Source organism: Carassius auratus, unplaced genomic scaffold (genome assembly GCF_003368295.1).
Source record: "Carassius auratus strain Wakin unplaced genomic scaffold, ASM336829v1 scaf_tig00034061, whole genome shotgun sequence".
In the NCBI taxonomy this organism is placed as follows: Eukaryota; Metazoa; Chordata; class Actinopteri; order Cypriniformes; family Cyprinidae; genus Carassius; species Carassius auratus.
The window spans coordinates 1-24,567 of NW_020526120.1; the positions used below are offsets into that span (position 1 = coordinate 1).

Below are 24,567 nucleotides of genomic sequence, written 5' to 3' on the forward strand. Positions count from 1 at the left end.
TGCATTAATTTGATAAAAAATGCAGTAAAAGCTGTTAAAATGTGAAATATTTTTCCAATTTAAAATAACTGCATTCTTTTTTTAAAGATTTTAAAATATTATTTATTCCTGCAACAACAAACCTGATTTTTCAACATCATTACTCCGGTCTTCAGTGTCACATGACCTTTCATTCATTCTAATATGATGATTTGGTGTTCATGAATCATTTATTTTGTTATCAGTTGTGGTGCTTAATATCTTTTAGCATTTTTGGTACCGCACAAGATGCATGACAGGCCTCCAGGAAGGTCCATGGGTGTGTTTTGTGTCTCTGCTCTGCATTGCTGCCATAGAAACACCATTTTGTCACGTCATGTATCAACGGCTTTGTGAAGGAGGTGAGAAAAACCGAACACTTTTGTAGTCCGGGACCCTCCTCCGTTGAAAACCCTGTCGTGGCCTTTTCAGAAGACAGAAGGCAGCTTGAAACGCATGTTCATATCACCTCCTTAGGAAAAATTGTATTGTGCTGGTACTGTGATATAGCAATGGCGTAAGTTCTGGCCAATCTCTTCATGCTTCTGCAGTGCTGTAGGCCTCTAACCTTTTCTCCAGGGTTGAGAAAAGTCTGCATCCCGCAGGAAGGCGCCCGGTTTAAACCCTTGAGACATCTATGTGTTAGGAGGAGTGTAAGAAAAATGTACCATTGTGGTTTCAGCCCACTGTCTGTGTCTGTTAGCATTCCTCCAGAGTGTCAGCGCCTCCACTGTCTCAAACTGTGAGGAAAGAGGAGGCTTTCACAACAGCTTCAACTTCCTTTCACATCTCTTTCCCTTCTCCAAGTACCAAAACACCTCCTTCTCTGTTAAAGAAATCATCTGTGATTTGTGTTCAGTATGCAATATAAATGTAGTGTGAACTACATGCATAGGTCTAGTATATATACTGTGTATCAAAAAGCAGTATATGTACACAGTGTGGAAAAGTTAACTTTTATTATTATTACTCTTAAGCAGTGTGCAATATGAAATAAATGTTTGAAGACTTCATTTCATGTTTAGTTGAGAAAGTTGCATCCACATTTCATCTTGTAAATGAATATGATTATTTAAGCATATTTTAACATAATTTCATGTTTATTTAGGGAGTATAATCTGATATTTGTTATAGTGTGTGAGATGATATGGAATATAAAATTTAAGGTTTTGGTTCTGCTTGACCTCATTACTTGTTTATTTTAGAAATAATAATTATTTTAGATTTTGAATCCAGTTTTGTTTATATAATGTCTTGTTAAATGTTGAGGTCAAGATAAAATTTAATATATATATTATTTTATGTTTATTAAGCATGTACAATGCAGTTGATTCTGCTTTATTTTATGTTTATTAAGCATGTACATAATGCAGTTGATTCTGCTTTATTTTATGTTTATTAAGCGTGTACTTGATGCAGTTGATTCTGCTTTATTTTATGTTCATTAAGCGTGTACTTGATGCAGTTGGTTCTGCTCTGAATTTAATATTTTTTGCTAAATTAGTATGTTATCTGGGTTTTTTTCACAGTATACATAATGCGTTCTGCTAAAATACTGCACATAGTATGGTCATATGCGACTTCGAACATAGTCTTTGCTTTGCTTTCTCATAGCTGGCAAATATACCAGTTTCCCTCCCAACCCCCACAAGATTCCACCATAGTGCTGAAATTACTGAGAAAGGAAGGTGCTAATTTAAAATAATGTGCACTTATTTCTGTTCCGTCTCTCTTCTTGCTTTCTTTGCTGAGACTGAGAGTCAACCACTCCGCAGGCCTTCATTACAGAAATAAATCAGGTGGACACCCCTCCCTGCCAGCCGCCCCAATCCCAAAACCCCCTCCACCAGTCCTCACAGGAAGAACTCTGGGTTGGGAAAGACAGCGCACAGGAAGTCTTTGTTCGGACAGCTACTTTACCCAGAAACAATATGCTGCATTAATATGCCCGTCACTCAGTCTTGACCTGCTTGTTTGAGCATTTATAATCTCATTCATCATTTAGGAAGAAAACATGATAGAGTAAACTGTCATGGGTTTCTTTCGGCAAACAAAGACATCTGGCTGCAGGCGGTTTGAAAATAGTAAAAAAAAAAAAAAAAAAAAGCCTTCTGCATTTCTTAGTGTCTGATTGCACAGGTATAGGATGTCAAAAACTCCCAACAGCTTTTGCAACATAAAAAGCATGGATGCTTTCCAGTAATGACTTCATGATGAGTACATGTATTTTATATATATAGTGGTGAAACAGTACTTTCTGGTATTGGAAAGAGAAAGCAAGCGATTGAACTCGGATCAGTTCTGGGCCTTCGCAATAAGCCTGGATAAAGCTAGTAGCTTTCGAGGTTTTTCCTTGCAGTTTTTCGCCCGTTTCAAGCTTTTTCCAGAATGTATTTGATCAGGTGGGTAGCATTTACTGCAACTGACACCCGTTCACTAAATGTGAAAAAATGGAAAGCCGTCTATTTCGAGGAGTAGTAATGTCAGGACTGTTTCCAGAAACGGTAATTGCAACCTTTTCAGAAACAAACTCAATTCCCAGCAACCCACTTGGTTTCAACCTCCCATCTGTCACTTTCTCTTGCTTTTCTCTCTCTCTTTTTTTTTTAAAGATTCAGGCATGTCCTGGCTCCACTCCCTATATCAGTTTGCATTATTTTCCTCCCTGTAATGCAACCCTTGTGACTGGAATCTTATTTTGTCACGTTCACTGAAATAGGAATGATTGTGTAGCCTTTCTTTAGTGAAAAAAAAAAAAAAACACTAAGCGTAGAGATTCAAAGAGTCATGCTCAAGCTTGCGTACTCTGTAATGACTTAAAATAGCTACTCTTTTGGCAGTTACATATTTGGTTGGGGATTTTTTTTTCCACAATTGGGAAATCCTAGCTGGTTTGGATTAGGATACTGCAATTATGGCAGTTCAAATATCTGAGTATTTGGAGATCTGTCCAATGGTGCATGTGGTGTACAGCTGTTTGGCGAACGTAAACAGATCCAGGCTGATTTGTTCATTTATTTCCTGTTTTCTGCTGTTAATTGAAATCGTTTGATCTGACCACCTACATTTGTCAATTTTCTTAAAGAGATAGGCCTAGTTCATTTAAACATAAAAACTTCTCTTCCTAATGTGTTGTATTACTTTTCTTTATTATGTGAAACACAAAAGGAGATATTCATGCTGTGAAGATGAACGGTGACCAAGGACAAAACCTAACTGATTTAAAAAAAATGTTACAGGTCATTAATGTGGATGGCACTAATAGGATGACCATTCTAGAGGACAAACTACCTCATATCTTTGGTTTTACGCTGCTGGGAGAGTATATCTACTGGACGGATTGGCAGAGGAGGAGCATCGAAAGAGTTCACATCACCAATACCACACGTGAGGTCATCGTCGAGCAGCTCCCTGACCTCATGGGTCTCAAAGCCACAAAAGTCTCAGAGACCTTTGGTAAGACTTTCTTACTTTTAAAACTATTCTGACCTGAAAGGTACATTTGAAAATCAGAACAGTATGCAGTGCTGTGTAGTAACTGATTACATGTAATCTGGATTACATTTTAAAATGTACTTACTTTTTTAGTACTAGTTACTTTTTTTTTATAATTGCGTGGAAACGTATTAAGATGTGTTGCTGTGAAATACCTCTGCTAATTATTGATTCTTCTAGAAATCTGGACTAAAAATGCCAAGCCTGGAACACCTTTTGTATTGTTTAAAAAAATATTTTAAATACCCGTGAAATCTTAGTAAATTACTTATTATGATAAGTAATATGCTAAATGCAATTATTATTTATTTGATGGTATTTTATATTTTTTACTTAGATTTTATTTATTTAATAATTATTTATATATAAATAATTGTTTCTTTTTTATTGATTCATACTTGTGAACAAAAATCGTTTTAATAATAATATTTTTGTTTATATTGATATAAATAATTAAAAAAATTGTTGGAGTGTTTAGAATAATACATTTTAATAAATTGTTTTGAAATAATTTATGAATACCTTTTTAAATATTGATAATATTATAAACAAGAAAAAAATATCTGAAATAATAAATTATAGTATGTAGTGTAAAAGATACTAAAATAACACTGATAAATATAAATTGCAATAGATATAATAGATTTTTTATTATTTGTTTTTGGAAATATTTATTAAGCATATAGCGTTAGTTCTGGCAGGTCACGTGAGTCAAGCTTGCATCGGCTGACTCCGTTTATCACCCTTTTTTCGTTTGCTCAGGAGCAAATTACCCTCCTCCATCCCCAGCTCCTCCTTTTGCCACAGTCAGGACTTGGCTTTCTGATATTCCTCATTGAATCAGACTCCTTTTATCTTAAATAATGTGTTACTCTTAAATATCATTAAGTACATGAATGATATCTGCTGATATTCTGTTCTGTTTACACTTGGGGGTTATTATTGCTGCTCTCCCTGCTCATTCATGACAGGCTGCATGTACCACCAAACCAAACTGTATACTAATTGTCAGTAATTTTGAGGATAGTGATCCTGACAGAATTATATTTGTGTAATAATTAATTTATAAATAGATTAATTGAATAAAAAATGGTTTCTGCCACAAAACTAATAGAAGGACTTCAAACAGCAACAATAAATCGCTGTGAGATCAATGCATGTCCATGAAGCTGATCTATAGATCTCTATTTGTGTGTGTTCAGGCACTAACGGCTGTGCGGAGAACAACGGCGGCTGCAGTCACCTGTGTTTCCATCGGCCTCAGGGTCTAAGCTGCGCCTGCCCCATGGGCTTGGAGTTGCTGAGTGACCTGCGCACTTGTGTGGTTCCAGAAGCGTTCCTGCTCTTCACCAACCGTGCTGACATACGCAGCATCTCTCTGGGCACCAACAGCAACGACGTGCCCATCCCGCTCACCGGGGTAAAGGAGGTCACCGCACTTGACTTTGATGTTTTGGAAAACAGGATCTATTGGACTGATGTCATCACCAAGGTACGGACTACTTTTGTGTCCATCGTGATTTTAACTTTTTAACTTCAGTGTGTCTAAAAAAAAGAAAGTTTTAAGTGAGCCATTGTACATTAAAATCAAAGTAAAAGTAAACCAAGGATTATGAAAAGTTTAGCTGTCGATTTTTACCTCGCACTGGAGGATGATAAAACGATGCCATCATCTTCTAACCCAAAGCAGCTGTTGCACTCAGATTTAAAATGTCAGTGGGGAAAAAGTCCAAGATGTTTCACCTCGAAAGGTCTAAAGCAGCCTGTATTTTTCAGTTTTGTGATGAAGACATTTGTATTGCTCATTTAAGATAACTTAAATTGTAAAACCACAACAAAGGTTATTAGAAGACTGTGCTGGTGAACAGTATGGTGATACCACTCCACCAGCTAAACCAGCACTAACTAGCATTTTTTTATGAATAAATAAATGTAAAACATTACGATTTCTAAATATTAGATATAAATGAATAACATCATTGTCAGATAATGATGATAATGATGTTTCTATTAGCAGGTTATTTCATGCTCAAATGTGTTTAATCAATTAGTTAATACATTTTATTCTTATTCTGATAATTGAATTAATGTAAACAATTATATATTATATAACATTATATATTACAAAGTCCATATTGCATGGCAATTGTTAAAAGCGAAACATAGTTCCATCAGGGAGCAACGGTGACACATTTATACAAATATACTACAAAAAAAAAAAAAACACACTGTAAAATAGGTACTTAAAGGTATGAACAATAGGTAGTTAAAGGTACATAAACAGGACATTGATACATGCATGAGTATAGCAGCATTTGGAAAAAAAATTAGTGACAGGTAAATAAGTGTGTTCTTAAGGATTATGGAATATAGTGTGTGTGTGTACATATGTGTGTATATATGTATGTATGTATGTATGTACATGAAGTGTAGCAGCATTGATATTATTTAGAGTTGTAGATAAATGTTCTTATACACATAATTATAAAAATATTTTTGCACAATTTTGTGATTGTTAGTGTGTATGTGTGTGTGTGTGTGTGTGTGTGTATTATTATTAATACTCTTAGTTTTGAGTATTTAGTCACTTCCTTGATTGCTTTTCTTGTTTAGACTATCAGCAGAGCCTTCATGAATGGCAGTTTGGTGGAACCGGTCATTGAGTTTGGCTTGGACTATCCTGAGGGTATGGCTGTGGACTGGATGGGTCGAAACCTCTACTGGGCTGATACGGGCACCAACCGTATTGAAGTGGCCCATCTGGATGGCCAGTACCGACAAGTGCTGGTCTGCAAAGACCTGGATAACCCTCGCTCTCTTGCTCTGGATCCTGCCAGTGGGTAGGAACACTAGCTTTAGTCCTGCTCTGACTCCTTTAGCAACAATCCCCCCCTTAAATTCACTGCATGTCACTTTAACCATGTTGCATGCGCACTGTTTATTGTTCACGTGTTCACCCATCCATTTGTGTTTTGGTGAACCGGAGGCTTCCTACATTTTGTAGTTATGCTAATCGATCACCAATAGTTAAATATCTGATTTAACGCCCTCATACTCCAACACAGACACACTCATTGGTATTATAGCATGTCCTCGGGGCATCAAGTTGTATGTGTGGCAGAAGACAAGTGCCAACATGCCGCAGCCGCTGCATGTGGCTCAGAGGAGTGAAGTCATGTCCTCCAGCGCCCAGCAGGCATTCCTGTGGCTTCTGAGGCACGACTGCCTCTATTAGCCAACGCATTCTTCAGCATTGTCTCTTCTCACCTTAACACTGAGAGGTGTTGACTCAGTTGACTCTTAGCCCAGTGGTGTATTGAGTGGGCTGAGGGGTTGGTTAGGTGTGCTTTTCACTGCTTGCTTACCTGACGGGGGGAAAGTAACGTCTTTACATTGTTTAACATTGGCTGCTCAGCCTCGCTAATCTTTTAAGTTTTAACCTGTCATACAAGCTTTTGCTGAAGCTAGACTAAACATTTATTAATTATAATTTTGACAAATTTGTTTATAAACAAATACATATTAATATTATAATTTTTAAATATTATCTATAAATATAATAACTTAAGTATCATTAATGTAACTTCATATTAATTAAACACGTATTAATTTATGAATAATCAATATAATTAATATTGTATTAATTATATTGCAACTATTCGTTGTTTTGTTTTTTTTTTGCTTTAGCTAGACATTCCTTTATTGATTATATTGATTAAATATCTTTTAAATAAATTAAACTGTAAATATTTTTATTAGTAATATCAGTATAATTATTGTAATAATAATAATAATAATAATAATAATAATAATAATTGTATTAATTGCATAGCAAATAAAATGAAAAATAAATTAATAGTACATTATTTTATTTTTTTACTGTCTTTATTAAACATTAATTTGTAATTTATTCATACATTCTATTTTATGTGTTATATGTTGATTTTATTTATAAATAATACATATCACTATACTATTTAAGTGTTATATATTTCAAAACAAATATTAGTAACTTCAGAATCAAATCAATTTTATCATTTTTAGTTGTTATTAATGAATTTTAATTAAATGTTTTAATGTATGATTAATACATATTTTATTAATTGCATAGCAAATAAAAATGAGTAATAAATGAATAGTACATGTATTTTAGATTAAAAATTAGATTAAACATTCTTTCATTTACTCTATTTTATAAAGAAATTTAATAAAAAAATGTAATAATAAAATGGTTTGAAATATTTTTGTATACATGTACATAAATATTAGTAATTTCAGTATATATTAATAATTATTTTCTAAATGTTATATTCTTATTTATCAAATATTTATTAATGCAAATAAATTAGGAACTATGTAGGAAATGACTAATTTATTGTTTGTTAATTTTAGAGTTGAAAATTACCAATTTTGGCAAAATTAAGCAAATATTTGTCAGTATGATGACAAGTAAAGTTCTTTCTAGTTTTGTTAGATCTGCAGTCAAGTAAATGATTTGGGTTTGCAGGTACATGTACTGGACAGAATGGGGAGGTCGACCCAGGATAGCTCGAGCTCACATGGATGGCAGTAACATCATGACTTTGGTGGACAAAGTGGGCCGGGCCAACGGTCTCACGATTGACTTCATCGACCAGCGACTGTACTGGACAGACCTGGACACCTGCATGATTGAGTCCACAAACATGCAAGGTGAAAAATCCTAGGTTTTAAAAACCCCACAATCATCAGAAATGCCTCTTAAACCGTACGATATCTGACCGTCCAATGTTCTTGGTTTATCGTCCTCAGGTTTGCAGAGAGAGATAGTGGCTGACGATCTCCCTCATCCGTTTGGCTTGACTCAGTATCGCGATTACATCTACTGGACCGACTGGAACCTGCGCAGCATCGAGCGGGCCGACAAACGCAGTGGCTTGAACCGAACGGTGGTGCAGGGGCACCTGGAGTATGTCATGGACATCCTGGTTTTCCACTCCTCCAGACAAGACGGTGCCAACGAGTGTTCGCAGAACAATGGCAACTGCGCCCACCTCTGCCTAGCGTCACCCTCTGGAGCCCAGTGCCGCTGCGCTTCCCACTACACCCTGGAGGCGAACGGACGCAACTGCAGCTGTGAGTTTTTTGGCATAGAGGGTTTAGAAGGAAAATGTAAAGTGTTCAAAGTTGCGGCATTTTTTTACCATTGTTTCTCCTTTGGCTTCTAATTATTTTAATTTATTGTTGTTTTTATTCCATAATATTGTCCTTATTGCTGAACCCTTATTAAAATGCACTGTTTGGAGATTTTAACAGCCATCGGGGGTAAAGTAATCTACGGTCTCCCAGCCATGAAGTTCACTGGGTTTTACAGACATTAAAGTGAGTCATGGGTTTTAAGATGTAGTTGGCAGTTTTAAACGGCATTAGAAAACAATGGCTCCCGGCCATGCAAAACTCAGTCATATGCATTTAATTCCTTATAAGCTTAAAAATTAGAGAACTTGGATTAAACAAGCGCACCAGGGAGAGTATGTGAGAGCATTTGGCCAATAGTGCAGAGGTCTTGGCAACGCTAATGTGTTTCTACTTGTGATTTTACTCCCTCTTGTTTCTTCATTCTTTCATGGCCTGGAGGGAAAGTCTGATTGCGTTCAGTTCGTATGATTGCATTTAGCTGACCTTCCTCTTCTGATCAGAGGAATGGAGCTGGCTCGGAGATGTCCATTGTTGACCTGTGCTCCTGTAACTGAGTTTGGATCCTTCGTTCTCACCTTCCTCTTGTTTTGCTCAACAGCGCCCTCTAGCTTCCTGCTCTTCAGCCAGAAGAGCTCCATCAGCCGAATGGTCCTGGGAGAACAGAGTCCAGACATGATTCTACCGATCCACGTTATGAAGAACTTGCGTGCCATCAGCTTTGACCCTCTGGAACGCCTGGTCTACTGGGTGGATGGCCGACAAAACATCCGCAGCGCCCGAGACGACGGCAGTCAGGTGACTGTTCACTCAAACAATGTTGATGTTACTTGATCATGATAGTATACTCACTGTATTTATTGCTTAATTGATCCATTATTTGAATATATTATATATAATATAATTATAATTCATTATAATATATAATTTATTTAAAGTAAACAATATTATTATTATTATTAAAACATGTTATTATTTGTTGTTAATTTGTCTAATCATTTAGATTGTGTAATTATGTTGACGGTAAATTATTATAATTATCCCAAAATTAATATAATACAAACAGTGGGTTGGTTTTTACAAAGAAATCTTTTTGTATTATCATTATTATTAGTAGTAGTAGTATGTTGATCATAAACAATTTAGTTATTAACATTAATAACATTATTATAATATATTACATTATTATATTAATAACAGCAATACTTATTATTATTATTATTATTATTATTATTATTAATAATAATAAAATAATATTTAATTTAAATACTTCTATATTTGTAATTTAAAACCATTTCTGATGCCCTTTTTGTATGATTTTCATGAAATTTATATCATATTATATGTTATGATATGGAATTTTTTATTAATTTGATTTATTATTCAGCTTATATATATATATATATATATATATATATATATATATATATATATATATATATATATATATATATATATATATAATATAAAATAGTATTAGTAGTAGTATCTTGATAGTTGCAAATATTGTTACTATTAATAATGATATTACAATATATCATGTTAATAATAATACTTATTGTTTAAGTAAATAATTGTAATATTTAAATATTTGTTATCTAAACCCATTTTCAATCCACTTTTGGTATTATTTTCATGAAATTGATATCTGATATGATATGGAATGTTTAATTTAATTCATTACTCAGCATATCATGTAATTGTATGTTAGGAGTCCTAATTTAAATTGATGTCATCTGAATTATCCAGGCATCCACAGTGATGACCCCAACCAACCTCCACCCAAAGCAGCCTCATGACTTGAGTCTGGACCCCTACAGTCGCACCGTCTACTGGACCTGCGAGACCACCAACACCATCAACATCCATCGCATGGACGGCCATGTGATCGGGGAGGTCCTGAAGGATGACGTGGACAAGCCACGTGCTATCGTGGTGAACGCTGAGAAAGGGTACAATTATTAATTAGCAAATAAAATATAGGGCATGTCATTATCATTACAACCTGCATTAAATTTAACTGCTCATCCATAACCTCGGGCCAGATTTTATTATTCAGCTTCGGTTTGGCTCCTTTCCATGAACTTAACAGCAACTTATCAAATGTTTATTGATTTATGGCCAGCGGACTTAAAATTACAGCACAGAACTGGATACGCTAATGACGGGGCACTTCGCCATTTCTTTCATATTGTAGGAAAACTCTTGATTTCATCCAGGCCTCTCCAATAGCCAAATATGTGGAACAGATGGCCCTCTGTGGTCCCCGTGCTGCGGTGCTCACTCGCGGGTCGACCATACGCAGGCGTTGGCTACATGCACTGTAATTGTGTGTGTCCCATTGTTAGTTTGACCGTCATCAGTGGGTTTTCTATTTACGTCTCACCCTCACAGCCTGGTCTGGGTGGGGTGGAGGGGACGTCTCCCACAAGAGTGGCAGGACAGACAAATTATGGCACAAATACAGGCATATTTTAGATCAAGATCATTGCATTTAACCCTTTATTTAGTTTCCCATTTATCCCTAACTAGACCGATTGTGCTGCTTTGTTTATGAGATGGCTAAATAGAATCAGCATGTTTTTTAGTATTATTTATATATTTTCATAGTATGTATTAATATTTTAAATGGGCTGTTTTAATTTCATTCACATTTAATAATTTATATGCACATTTTATTTGTTTAAATATTTTTATTTTTTTTGTATTTCTGTATCATTTTGATTTATATGTATTTCAGTTTTAGTCTTAGTCATTTTAGGTAAAACAAAGTATTTAGGAAAAGTATCGCAGTTAAAAAGTCAACTCGTGCTGATAGCCTTCTGGGCAGCGCGCCAACATACAGCGAATCCTGACTCAAGGACAGTTCCCAATCCTGCCCCCTTCTCTCTCTCCCACTTTGCTTCCTGTCAGTTATTATCTGTCCTATTATAATAAAAGGCAAAATAAAATGGCAAAAATAAATCATAAATAAAAAGGCAACATTTTTATTTTATTTCATTTCTAATCTTTTATTTATTTATTTTGTACAATTTTTTTTTTTGCATTTTCGCCTTTTATTACATTAGAATAGATGGGAAAGGGAAGGCCTGGAATGGGAAAGGTCCTCGAATTTTGGACAACCATAGCGCAACAATGCTGTATTTCAGTACGCTGCCCACAAGGCTATCGATGTTCCCAGGGTTTTTTTTTTTTATACCTAATTTCACTAGGTGTGCCTTATTTGCACTGATCAAAACAATTTGCTAACCCCTCTCTGAAAGTTCGTATAAGCTAGTCGTTGGATCTGGATCCAAAATGCTGTCATATCCGACAACCTCAAAATGTCGTAAAATTGATGAAGCATTGCTTTACCTAGTTTTTCAGATCGTTCAGGTTCAAAACATCTTCAAAGATGTTCGCATAAGGATTTGTTTAACGTCACAGGTGGGAAATTTAATACGCAATATGCTACATTCCCCCGCGCTAAAGTCAGACATTGGCAGATGTTTAGCAAGTACATACTCCATAGTGCTCTGACTCAGAGAAGGCATCTTCAGATCCATCAGCCAAACCAATTTTGGGGTTTATTCATTTTTTCTGTTCCCATCTTAGCATTGGAAATGCATCACATATAATGTAGATCCCCCAAATGATTCCCAAAGGAGGTAACTGTTTTTAAGTGGTTTGCTTTGTTGTTGTAATAGTTTATCTCATTTTTAAAGACACTGTACTGTATGATATCAGTATCAGTGTTCTGTTCTTTTAAGCCGAGAAAAATTGCTAACAGATGCAAATTGTGGGTTTCCCAGACTGCAACTGGAAACAAAGGAGAAAACGCACTTTTGAGAGTTATCACAGACTAGTCTAGACATAACATTAGAGCTAAAGGGCTATTGGGTTGTGTGAAGATACACACCAATTCTCCCACACAGTCAAAACAACATGGCCCCATCAAAGATCTTCCCTCCGTTCAACAAATGAATGTTTATCCATTGCTAAAGAGCATGTGTTTGTTATGCAATGCAATAACATAATTTACTACTAACACTTTTATTATGTTGATAGATGTTGAAACATCTTGAAAGATGTTTGCATAATCCAATTAAAGCCACATTTTTAGTCACATTTTTACGGCATATTTTTACTATTAGGAAAATGGTATGTAATTTCCAAACTTTTTTTTTTTTCCACAGATACATGTATTTCACTACTGTCCAGGATCGTTCAGCTAAAATCGAAGGTGCATCTTTGGATGGGACGGAGCGTGAATCCCTGTTCACAACCGGCTTGATCCGCCCTGTTGCACTGGCTTTGGACAACAAGCTGGGCAAACTGTTCTGGGTGGATGCAGACCTGAAGCGGATTGAGAGCAGTGACCTGTCTGGTAAATACTACTACATTATTTGCTCGCATATCTCATGTTAAGGCCTTTATTATGACATCTGTACAATTTTGTCTGAGTACTGTTAAATAAAAACTAAAATCACTGGATTAAAATGTACAGTGGATAGTCATTTTGAGATTTTTGGTAATTAAGCTATATTTACAATAAGTTTACAATAAATTGCTCAAATCTGCCGATATTTAAATATTGTTTGAATCAGTGTTGTTATTATTTAACTAAAACTTACAAATTTGAAAATAGTTTTTGTTAATTTAAGTATAGCTGGAATGAAATAAAATATTGGATCAAACTTCAACTTCAACTTAATTTATTTCAGTTAGCTGCTTTATGAAGTACTGAAATGACTAAAACTAAAATTTTAATTAAAAAACCTAATTATTAAAACTTAAACTACAGTTAAAATGATCACTGAAGAAAAATCTAATAAAAAAATAGAAATAACTACAATAATGCTATCTGTATAAATAATAGTAAAATAACAGTATATTGTGCATACCTAATAATCAGTATAACAATTATAGAGTTAAAGTGGGGTTTTAAAAATAAAATGAATTGCTAACACAAAAGTAATGTAAAATAGATTCGTAATAACGAAAATTGTTTTGTTTGTAATATCGGACCAAAACTTCATGATTTAATACTTGAAAAACGAAATGTTCCCATGCAGTTCAATGTTAGTCATTTATTTTAAAGATCAATTTTGATGTCACAAATTTGCCAGAAGGATTAGGTCACATGTAACCATAAATGTCACTGAATCTCGTGCTCAGAATGTTTTTTTTTTCCTGTCTTGTATTGTTTCGCCTGTGGGCAAATTGATTGCAATCAGTTCTGCAGTATCCTGGAACGCCATATGAAACAAGGACAACTCCTGACCTCTCCAATGAGATCTGATCTTCTAAACATGTCAAATGACATAGCTATGGAAACCAAACAAATACTGGCCGAGAGCACAGGCCAGGCACTATCTATACTTGCACTGTATATTATCAATACCATCCAGTCTAAACTAATCAAAACAGTATAGTCTGTGTTGTCTTAACCTGGTATATGCATTGACAAGCTCTAATGAAGAATTTGATGGACTGTATCTTAGTTTATTCTTCTGAGGTTATTTAAGTGCCTTTGTCAGAAAATCACTCGATTGCTTTATTATTGCCAGTGAGCTGCCAGAATACAAAGTCTCTCCAGATGCTGAGCTCTGATGTTTGATGTTAGCATAAGACAGATGATCACACCTTAAGCCATGGCTAATCTCCTTACGCAACAGGACCCTACTCTTCAGCCAAATGACCAACACAAAGGCCCAAAAGATAGGATTTATAACGTGATACCGTTGAAAAACTTGAATTATGACTCTGCGGATCTCTTTGTTTGCTTCCTAGGGGCCAATCGTATCGTTCTCCAGGACTCCAACATCCTTCAGCCTGTCGGTCTGACTGTGTTGGGTGATCACCTGTACTGGATCGACAAACAGCAGCAGATGATCGAATGCGTGGATAAGCTGACCGGAGAGAAGAGGACCCGCATTCAGGGGCGACTCCAGTACCTGACCGGCATCCATGCGGTGGAGTACATGGAGCCAGAGGAGTTTGGTAAAGCCAGAGCTGTTTCTTACATTTAAAAAAAAAAACATTAGCTTTGTTCCTTGTGAGCTACCTGTATATTAATATAATGTTATATAATATAAATTATTATAATCATTATTATAATTTATATTAAAATGTATTATAATATTTGAATAATGGATGGCAGCACAGAAAAGTCTTCTGTCATTTACCGCACTATATAATATAATTATCTACTATAGTATAATAATACACATATGATTTATATATTATCTTAAATTACATTTAAATGTATTTATTATAACTTTTCTAATGGATATCTTATGTCACTTATGATAATATATTGATCTACTGTAGTATAAATTTGGTGCTGGTGAATAATTAATCGCAATAAATCGCATCCAAAAGAAAAAACATTTTTGTTTATATGTGCACAGTGTATATTTATGTATTTATAAAGATACATGCTTACAGTATATATTTTGAAAATATTTGAATGTATGTACATGTATGTATTTACATTCATATAATTAATATTTTATATATAATATATAAATATACCTGCATGTGTGTGTGTATTTATATATACATAACAAATATACACCATATAAATGCATTATGTACACGTGCATAATGATTAATCACATCTAATAAAAACATAAATATATGATTATATTATGTTTTTACATTTTATTAATATAGTTAAAATATTATGTCCTAAATTATATTTAATCAGATGATATTTCAGTATTTTAACATTATATATAATCTTGTTTGCTAAAATAAAATAAAAAAAATGTGTTGCTTGCTTGTCTTGAAACCTGTAAAAAGAGCCCAGTTTCTTTGTTAACTACCTTAATGAAATGCCAGACTAGTCAAAAACACCTAAACAAATTTACACTGGTAGTTGAGCGTTTTAAACCTCCATTTATCCTTGTTTAAATTGCAAAAATCATAGACCATGTGGCCTCAGAGTTCCTGTGATTAAAGAGTGTAATTATCCTTTAATCTTCCTTACAGCCTCCCACCCTTGTTCCCGTGACAACGGAGGTTGCTCCCACATCTGCATTGCTAAGGGTGATGGGACGCCACGCTGCTCGTGTCCCACACACCTGGTGCTGCTTCAAAATCTGCTCAGCTGTGGAGGTACATGTATACATAAATAAGTTAATAAATATACATATATATATATATATATATATATATATATATATATATATAGACACACACACACACACCTATTGGTTTTCATGCATGTGTGCTGATAACATATTTACCCACAACCCCCCTCAGAGCCTCCCACCTGCTCTAGCGAGCAGTTCACCTGCTCTACTGGCGAGATCGACTGCATCCCCATGGCTTGGCGCTGTGACGGCATCGCAGAGTGCGCAGACCACAGCGACGAGATGAACTGTCCCATCTGCTCCGAGCTCCAGTTTCAGTGCGACAAAGGCCAATGCGTGGACTCTCAGCTGCGCTGCAACGGAGAACCCGACTGCGCGGACGGCTCTGATGAACAGGATTGCGCCAGTACGTCCAACTGTTACACAGTTTAAAGCTGCTGATTTACCAGGATTTCCACCTGTGCCTGATTCTGTAAAAACACACACAATCTTGAGGTTATGAGCGTGACAAGCCAGTCAAAGCAGTTCTCTTTTTCAACAGGATGTACAAATACTATAAACTTACAAGATTTGCCTCAAAATCAAATCATGATTTTTAACTTTCACACAGCATTTTTAGTCTCATGAAAACCATTACGCCATTATTTTGGCAGGCAGCTGAAGTGTAATCGACCATTTTTTTGTAATGTTCTTCATTCCAGATGTGGTGAAATGCTGTCTTCTCCTCCTTTCTGTGAACCGATAATGCATTATTAGATTTGTACAATAGCATTTAGTTAAAAATACTTGGAAGGACAAAACAGTGCATGCACTTGTGTGCAAAACATAGTCAATTTGCTGTCCTCAAAACAAATGGATTCAAATAAATCAATAGATTTTTTTCGTCTGAATCAGTAAAAATGATTCGGAGTTATTTACTGAATCAGGCATCTCACTGAATTGGCTCGAATGATTAACTCAATTCATTCAATAATTATTCGCAGTGTATTATGTGCAACTTGAAGTGAGCTTTTATCAAGTGACTAATTGTTGTGTCAGTCACTGATCTATCCTCTCACATTTTTCCCTTTAGCCATTTGCATGCCTAATCAGTTCCGATGTAGCAACAACCAGTGTATTCTGAAGAAACAGCAGTGTGACTCCTTCGCAGACTGCACAGACAAATCTGACGAGCTTTTCTGCGGTACGTTTGCCATACCGAAAAAAGCATGAGGTGTTTGACCGTGCATGAAGCAACGAATTATGATAAAAAAAATTTCCCTTTTTGGCTTCTTCACAGATTTACCTTTGCCCCCCGACAACATTCAGCGCAACACCAGCACCATCGGCCCCGTCATCGGCATCATCCTCTCTGTCTTTGTTATGGGAGGCATGTGTTTTGTCTGTCAGAGAGTTGTTTGTCGCCATTACAAGGGCCCCAACGGAGGCTTCCCACATGAGTACATCAGCGGGACCCCTCACGTGCCCCTCAACTTCATCGCACCCACAAATTCACAGCACGGTACTTTTACAGGTAAAATCTTTTACTGCTGTTTGATAGCTGCTGCAGTCTCTTAAGGTGAATAATGTGTCTTTCCCTGTGATGAGTCTTCTGTGTGTGATGAGTCTGTCTCGCTGTGCCGCAGGTATTTCCTGTGGGAAGTCCATGATGAGCTCAGTGAGTCTCATGGGCAGCAGCAGCAGTGGGGCACCTCTCTACGACAGGAACCATGTGACGGGAGCTTCATCCAGTAGCTCTTCCAGCACCAAAGGAGCTTTTTACCCTCAGGTACTGTGCTATGCATTCGTTTATTGTTATAGTTTAAAGTTAAAGGCTCCTTCATATATTTTATATTGTCTGTTTTGTTGTGGATTATCCCATATAATAGCGAATTTGTATTTTATTTTTTTTTACTTTTCTGTGTATAGATGCTCAACCCTCCTCCATCACCAGCGACAGATCGCTCACTCTACAACGCAGAAGTCTTTTATTCATCCAACAGCCCATCTACAACCAGGTCTTACAGGTGTGTTTTAATCCAGAGATCCTGGATGGATGGATGGATGAGTGGATGGATGGATGGATGGATGGATGAGTGGATGGATGGATGGATGAGTGGATGGATGGATGGATGAGTGGATGAGTGGATGGATGGATGGATGGATGAGTGGATGGATGGATGAGCGGATGGATGGATGAGTGGATGGATGGATGAGCGGATGGATGGATGAGCGGATGGATGGATGAGCGGATGGATGGATGAGCGGATGGATGGATGGATGGATGAGTGGATGGATGAGTGGATGGATGGATGGATGGATGGATGGATGAGTGGATGGATGGATGAGTGGATGGATGGATGAGCGGATGGATGGATGAGCGGATGGATGGATGGATGAGTGGATGGATGAGTGGATGGATGGATGAGTGGATGGATGGATGGATGGATGGATGAAATATCTGTGATTGTAGGGTAGATTTGCTGATAGGTAGGTAGATAGGTACAAACAAAGGTATACAGCTTATTTCTGAAAATGGTAGGGTAGATATGTTAATGAGTTAGATAGATAGGTAGTTCAAATATCTGGTATGGTTCGATAGATGGGAATGGTATGGTAGGGTAGATATTCTGGTAGATGGGAAGGTAGATATGGTCGTGTAGATATGCTGAGAGGTTGGTAGATAGGTACATACGAAGGTAGATAGCTCATTTCTGAAATTGTAGGGTATATATGCTAATGAATGGGAAGGGGGGTGGGTAGATAGATAGCTATTTCAAATATCTGGTATGGTTTGGTTGATAGATAGATAGATAGATAGATAGATCTTGTATGGTAGGGTAGATATGCTAATATGTAGGAAGGTAGGTGGATAGTCAAAATATCTGGAATGGTAGGGTAGATATTCTGGTAGATGGGAAGGTAGATATGCTGAGAGGTGGGTAGATTGCTCATATATCTGATGTGGTAGGGTTAATATGCTGGTAATTTGGGTAGATAGGTTGTTCTGTAGGTAGGTAACTCAAATATTTGAAATGGTAGGGTAGGTATGCTGGTATATAGGGATGTGGATAGATAGCTTATCAGATATATGCTGATTTATGAATGCATGGTTGAATAATTGCATAGGTAATAGGGTTGTTGAATAGATGACAGATGGGTGGACAGGTCACACATCTCAAGCTCAAGTTCCTGATCTCTAAATGTTTGTACTCCACAGGCCGTATGTGATGCGAGGGGTCGCGCCCCCCACCACCCCCTGCAGCACAGACGTGTGTGACAGCGACTACACCACCAGCCGCTGGAAAAGCAACAAGTACTACATGGACCTCAATTCAGACTCTGACCCCTACCCTCCGCCCCCCACCCCCACGCAGCCAGTACATGTCAGCGGAGGAGAGCTGCCCCCCCTCGCCCTCCACCGAACGCAGCTACTTCCACCTGTGCCCCCCGCCCCCCTCGCCCTGCACGGACTCCTCATGACACCCAGCAAACGGCCACGCTTTGTACATAGTTTTAAAAGTAGAAACAAAGATTTTATTTTATTTTCCACACGCTTTGTTCAAGAAACATTTCAGCTTTTCAGGGAGGAACCGGAAAGGGTTTTCCTGATATTTTCTTCCTGAATAAATGTACAGCAGTCGTGCCAGGACAGTGCTTGCATGCGTGAATTATGTTCTGATATTTTTTTTTATAAGTGCCCCCCATGAGCATGTTACAAGCTCTTCAATAGGTCAGAATATGAGCATATTTTCCCAATATTGTTGTGGTTTAATCATCTGTCTTTTTTCATAATCCCACTTAAAAGGAGTTTAAATGCAAATCAGATGGCCAAAATGACACCAAAATCATCCGCTGCGGAGGAGTTGTACATATGTGTAATTAAGTAAATAATTAATTTGTTTGTTTTTTTTGTAACGGCCACGAGGTTTTGTTTTGATTCTGTTCTATGTGAATATGATACGATTCCAAGCATATGTTTGGTTTGTCCGTTTACCAAAAGTGTGTTTGCTGCTATTGTACATACATCTTTTACTGTAATTAATGACAAATGAAAACAGCCAGCTACAATGTTTTGTTTATATAATGAGAACTGACCATAGACCATTGTAAAATTGTTATTAATCTCTCATAGCTAAAGAGCTTCGGTTGTGTATAGGCATATCTGAATCTACATGTGAAACGCCGTTACTTTGAAGGAGATATTGTCTTGTTCAGACCTCCGTTTTAAAGGGGCAGTTCGACTAAAAGTGAAAATCTTGTCCTTCTGAACCTGCATGACTGCATTTTTGCTGTAAATCATTAAAGGAGACATTTAGCAGAATGTCCAAGCTGCTTTTTTCCATAATAAAAGTGGATGTGGATCAGTCAAAAAAGCAACATATTTGAGACTTTATGAACTCTAGTGACTTGGGTAGCAATGGTCACCATTCAGTTTTATTGTAGAGCAGCTTTGACATTCTGCTAAACGTCTAATTTTGTGTCCTACAAAAGATGGAAGGTCATAAGGGTTTGGGACAACGTGAGGGTGAGTAAATGATGACAAAGTGTCTCTTTAAAGGTCAGAAAGTCACCTGCTTTGTAGTGAACTACATGGATTTGATCACATCTCATGGACTGAACTCATTTTAGGTGCTTTGTAAAAACCTAAAATCAATAATTATAGTAACAATAATACAGTAAATCTAAGCTATGATTTGAACAAGGATATGTGGTGAATCTTACCATGATACTGTGGTAACAAACTCGACGGAAAGTGTGTTTTCAAATTGAAAGTCCGATTCATTTCCCCCCCCCTTTTTTTGGCGAAGTTGAAGAATCAAATTATTTTCCTCTTTTAAGAAATGTTATTTCAAAAGAGTAGGATTTGGAGCACACATTGTGCGTCTGTTTGATCAAAACCATCTTGAAATAGTTTTTCTTCTTGCCAAATTGAGCACTTACGGAAATTAGACGTGCGTGTAGAATTCTAGATGTAGAAGAAGATACGAAATGAGTTTTCCTCTTAACTCAGACTGATTACATTAACTGTGTATTTACAGTTAGCCATGCAAAAAGACACAAAACGGTGTCTTTAAAGGCAAATATTAGATTAAATAAAATAGCCATTCTAGAAAAGTAATGCAAAAGATGATGCAGATTATGTTTCAAGCTGTTGATCTCTTTACATTGCCCTCAAGTTAACATTGTGAATGTGACTAAATGGAGTTTATTTGGATTTTTATACCACTTTGGCAGGTCAGTGGATTGACTGAATCTGTCCGGATCGTCCCATCCACTCACACCAAGGAGCTTTCTGCTTTTCGGTGCACCACCATTGTCTTTGTTTTGTGTACAAAAATGCCTCATATAATGCACACTTGTGACAATTTTTGTATCAAAAGCATTTTTATATATAATAAAGGTTCTATTTTAAGAAATGTAATATTATTGTCCTCTTTTAACGTTATGGTGCTTGTCATTATTCTTATATTTAGGCATCCAACTTTCCATTTAAGGGTTCCTGGCTTGTTGAAGGAAAGACTGTTATTACGAGGAGTCTTCTATAAAGTTATTGTTAATTGAATTGAGCAAGGTGCGTCTCAGTCCAGTGCTAACCCAACAAACATGAGCAAGAATGCAGAAACACGTTGAATCTCTCTAAACAGAGCGTTATGAAATGTTATTGTTGAACGTGACACTGCTGTGGTGGAATTGCATGTTAGGGTAATAAAATAAATGTGTGTTTGTTTGATCATTGCCAGGAGTCCGGAGTTTTGTCTTCTGCTGCCCTCATGTGGAAGAAACTGAACCAGAAGTATTTTATAAAAGAGTTCTAGATGCCCCCCCTCCATAACACTCAAAATAATACCTTGTTCCTGTATTGAATCATTTATTGTCAACAGATAGATTCAGAAATTCACTCATGCTAGAATAAAAATTCTAATGAATTTTTACTTATTATTTATTTATTATTATTATTATTTAATATTTTTGCATGCAATTATTAAAAATTTGATTATGCTATCTGCAGTACACTGGAAAATAACTTCATAATGTATCCATCATTTTATGAATGTATCACAAATGTCACTTCACAGAGACCCAGGGCCCTAAACTTGTATATTCAGCAGTTGGGAACTAAATGTACATTCTCCTTTCTCATTTTTCATCTTAAAGGCCTGTCTTCGGCAGCACTTGACAGAAGTGAACACATGTTGTGAGGCTCCTGACTGGGCTGGAGGGGAGGGGAGATGATGTCGACACCCCTCCGTGCACCCATCTGTCTGTCTTTGTGTAGTAGAGGAGCTAAAAACACGGCTTGGAAAAAAGGCACGTGAGAACACGCTTCGACATGTCAGGATGGAAAACACATCAGCATCCTGGAGCTTCTGATTATATGTTCAAAAAAGAAAAAGGTGTCACTACATGTGTGCAGGGACCAAATGTTCCTATAAAGACAATAAAACCTGAAAATTGTGGGGACCAGTTAATAAACATAATAAATAATGTCTAATAAAATGAAATAAAGAATTGCATAAAGGTATTTGAAAAAAGCTTTTTTTATTTTTATATATAAAAAATACTTTTTATTATTTAATTGTGGTGTTGTATACTGACTATATTTAATTTAATTTAATTTAATTTGTAAATTAAAATATAATACTTGTATTAAAAACTCCAAAATGTAAAAAGTTTATATGAAATGGGAAAAGTTGTGTTGGAAATTAAATGAAAAGCTATATTTTTCAAGGTTGTGAATAAAATGAAGATTATTAAAAAAATATATGTGTTGGGGGGGGGGGGGGTTACTTGCCATTTCTTTGTAAGCATGAAATTTACCAGTAATTGCTGAGTAAATCCTATATACAAAATTTTAGTGTGTAATTATAAAATGGAAATAAATATAATAAAGCCAAACATAAATATTTAAATAATAATAATAATAATCACCACCTTAAAACGTGCTAACTGCATTCTGAGCAGTATTGAGATATTGAGTTTTGTGTTCCATTGACTTCTGTAGATTGGATCCTTTTTGTTTTATAAAAAAAGGCTCAAAGTGATTACAAAGGAAAAGTATGAGACAAATAGAACTTTCTTAGTATATCTTTGCTATTTACAGCTTTGAAAAATATTTTTTACAATGCATATAATCACCAGTAGTCTGTGGTTAATGAATTGTATAATGAATTTTTATCCCATGATCATAATTCCCATGTATGAACATGAACATGTATGTTTCATTCCTTCGAGTATTCATCTAGCTGCTTGTTTCACAATGGCGTGCAGCAGATATATGAAGAGAACAAAAAAACTGGACCATAACCGTGATAGCTGCCTCCGTCTGATGAAAGATGACATGAGAAACATCTTTCGCACGGCCCCAGGAGCCCACAACATTTACTTTACACACTTTTCATGACATGATCTTTGATTAGTAGAGGCAGGATTTTTGTAGACAATCAAATGCACATGTTTGATTTATTTATTTTTTTACCTAGAGCAAAACCGCTTTAGTAAAATCATGTTTTTTTGTCATAGAAACCCACATGGCAGTCTGTAATCAGAAACACGGTGGAATCATAGGGTTAATTTGACCCATATGAGAAAAATTACATCTGGCTGCTTTTGCTCTATACAATGAATCCACTGCAGATTTAGTTATGCATATGGAACACACAGCACAGAATAGATCTCGCATGTCTGAAATACAGCCGTCATCAGCTGTAACAGATCAGTTCCACAGCCTGACGCTGTAGATTTATGCATCACATTTAACACAAGGGTCACACGTCAGATCCTATTTGGCATGCTACACTAAACCCGTAATTGCCTGTCTGCACTGGCCGGCTATAGAGCACAAAGATATGCCCCGGACCTCTTGACCCATATTTTATCAATGGGCACAAGAAATTTCAAAACACTTTTACACATATAAAAGCTATAGAAAGCTGGACCAGGTTCTCTTAAAGAGATAGTTCACCAATAAATAATTCTATGAAAATGCAAAATGGGCCAGATTTTAGACAGACTGGCTGTTTTTATATGCATAAACTTTAAAACATGCATATTTAATAATGTGTCTATAATTCATATACAAATTAAACTACTGTTTTATGTAGGCCTAGTCAACTTCATGTTGGTTTGCCATTGTTCAATTAAAATGTATTTATTTCTGTTAACTATCTACATATATGCATACATATACATACATAGCCTTTAAACACTTATTTTGAATGATAAAAGCTTGATGTGAATTCAACTCCTGTTTTATATTATCGATTTCATGTTGAAATAATTAGCTTTCTTTGAGGTGAAACTGGATGCTCCATTCAGTAATATGTGGTTCACGCACTCGAAGCTGATTGGATCATGTAAATGTCAATCACCGTGACGTCTTACTGTTGCTAGGGCGTTGCAATTTTCGAGCCGGTTAAAGCCATTCTGAAAGCGACACTGAACGGGTCGCTTTGTGCAACATTGTGAATAAACTATTAACCGTGGCTGCCTTATATGTTTTGGATATGTTGAAATTTAAAAGAATACGTTCAAGGGACAGGCTCTTACAAAGAAGGTAGGATACAGCAATATGTACGTTTTGATATCGCCGTCTTTAGTTTTGAAAGCCGTATTTGATTGACATTCTCGTGATCCAATCAGACGAGGGATTTTAAATCCAACTAAATTCTATTGGCCTTATCTGCCGTGGGCGTGTCTAATGATTCAGTTTCACTTAAAATGTTGCTTCTAAAATGTGTAATTATTACATTTCTTAAATTCCGGCTAGGAGCCTACGTTTGTAAATATCATATCTGTTTTCGTGGAGTTTATAAAACAA

At 36.1% G+C, this 24,567-nt stretch overlaps 1 pseudogene; it reads left to right on the top strand.

Moving 5' to 3' along the window:
• The first annotated feature begins 3,125 nt into the window (after positions 1-3,125).
• LOC113081372 (low-density lipoprotein receptor-related protein 5-like) lies at positions 3,126-19,279 on the top strand (annotated as a pseudogene).
• The last annotated feature ends 5,288 nt before the right edge of the window (positions 19,280-24,567 follow it).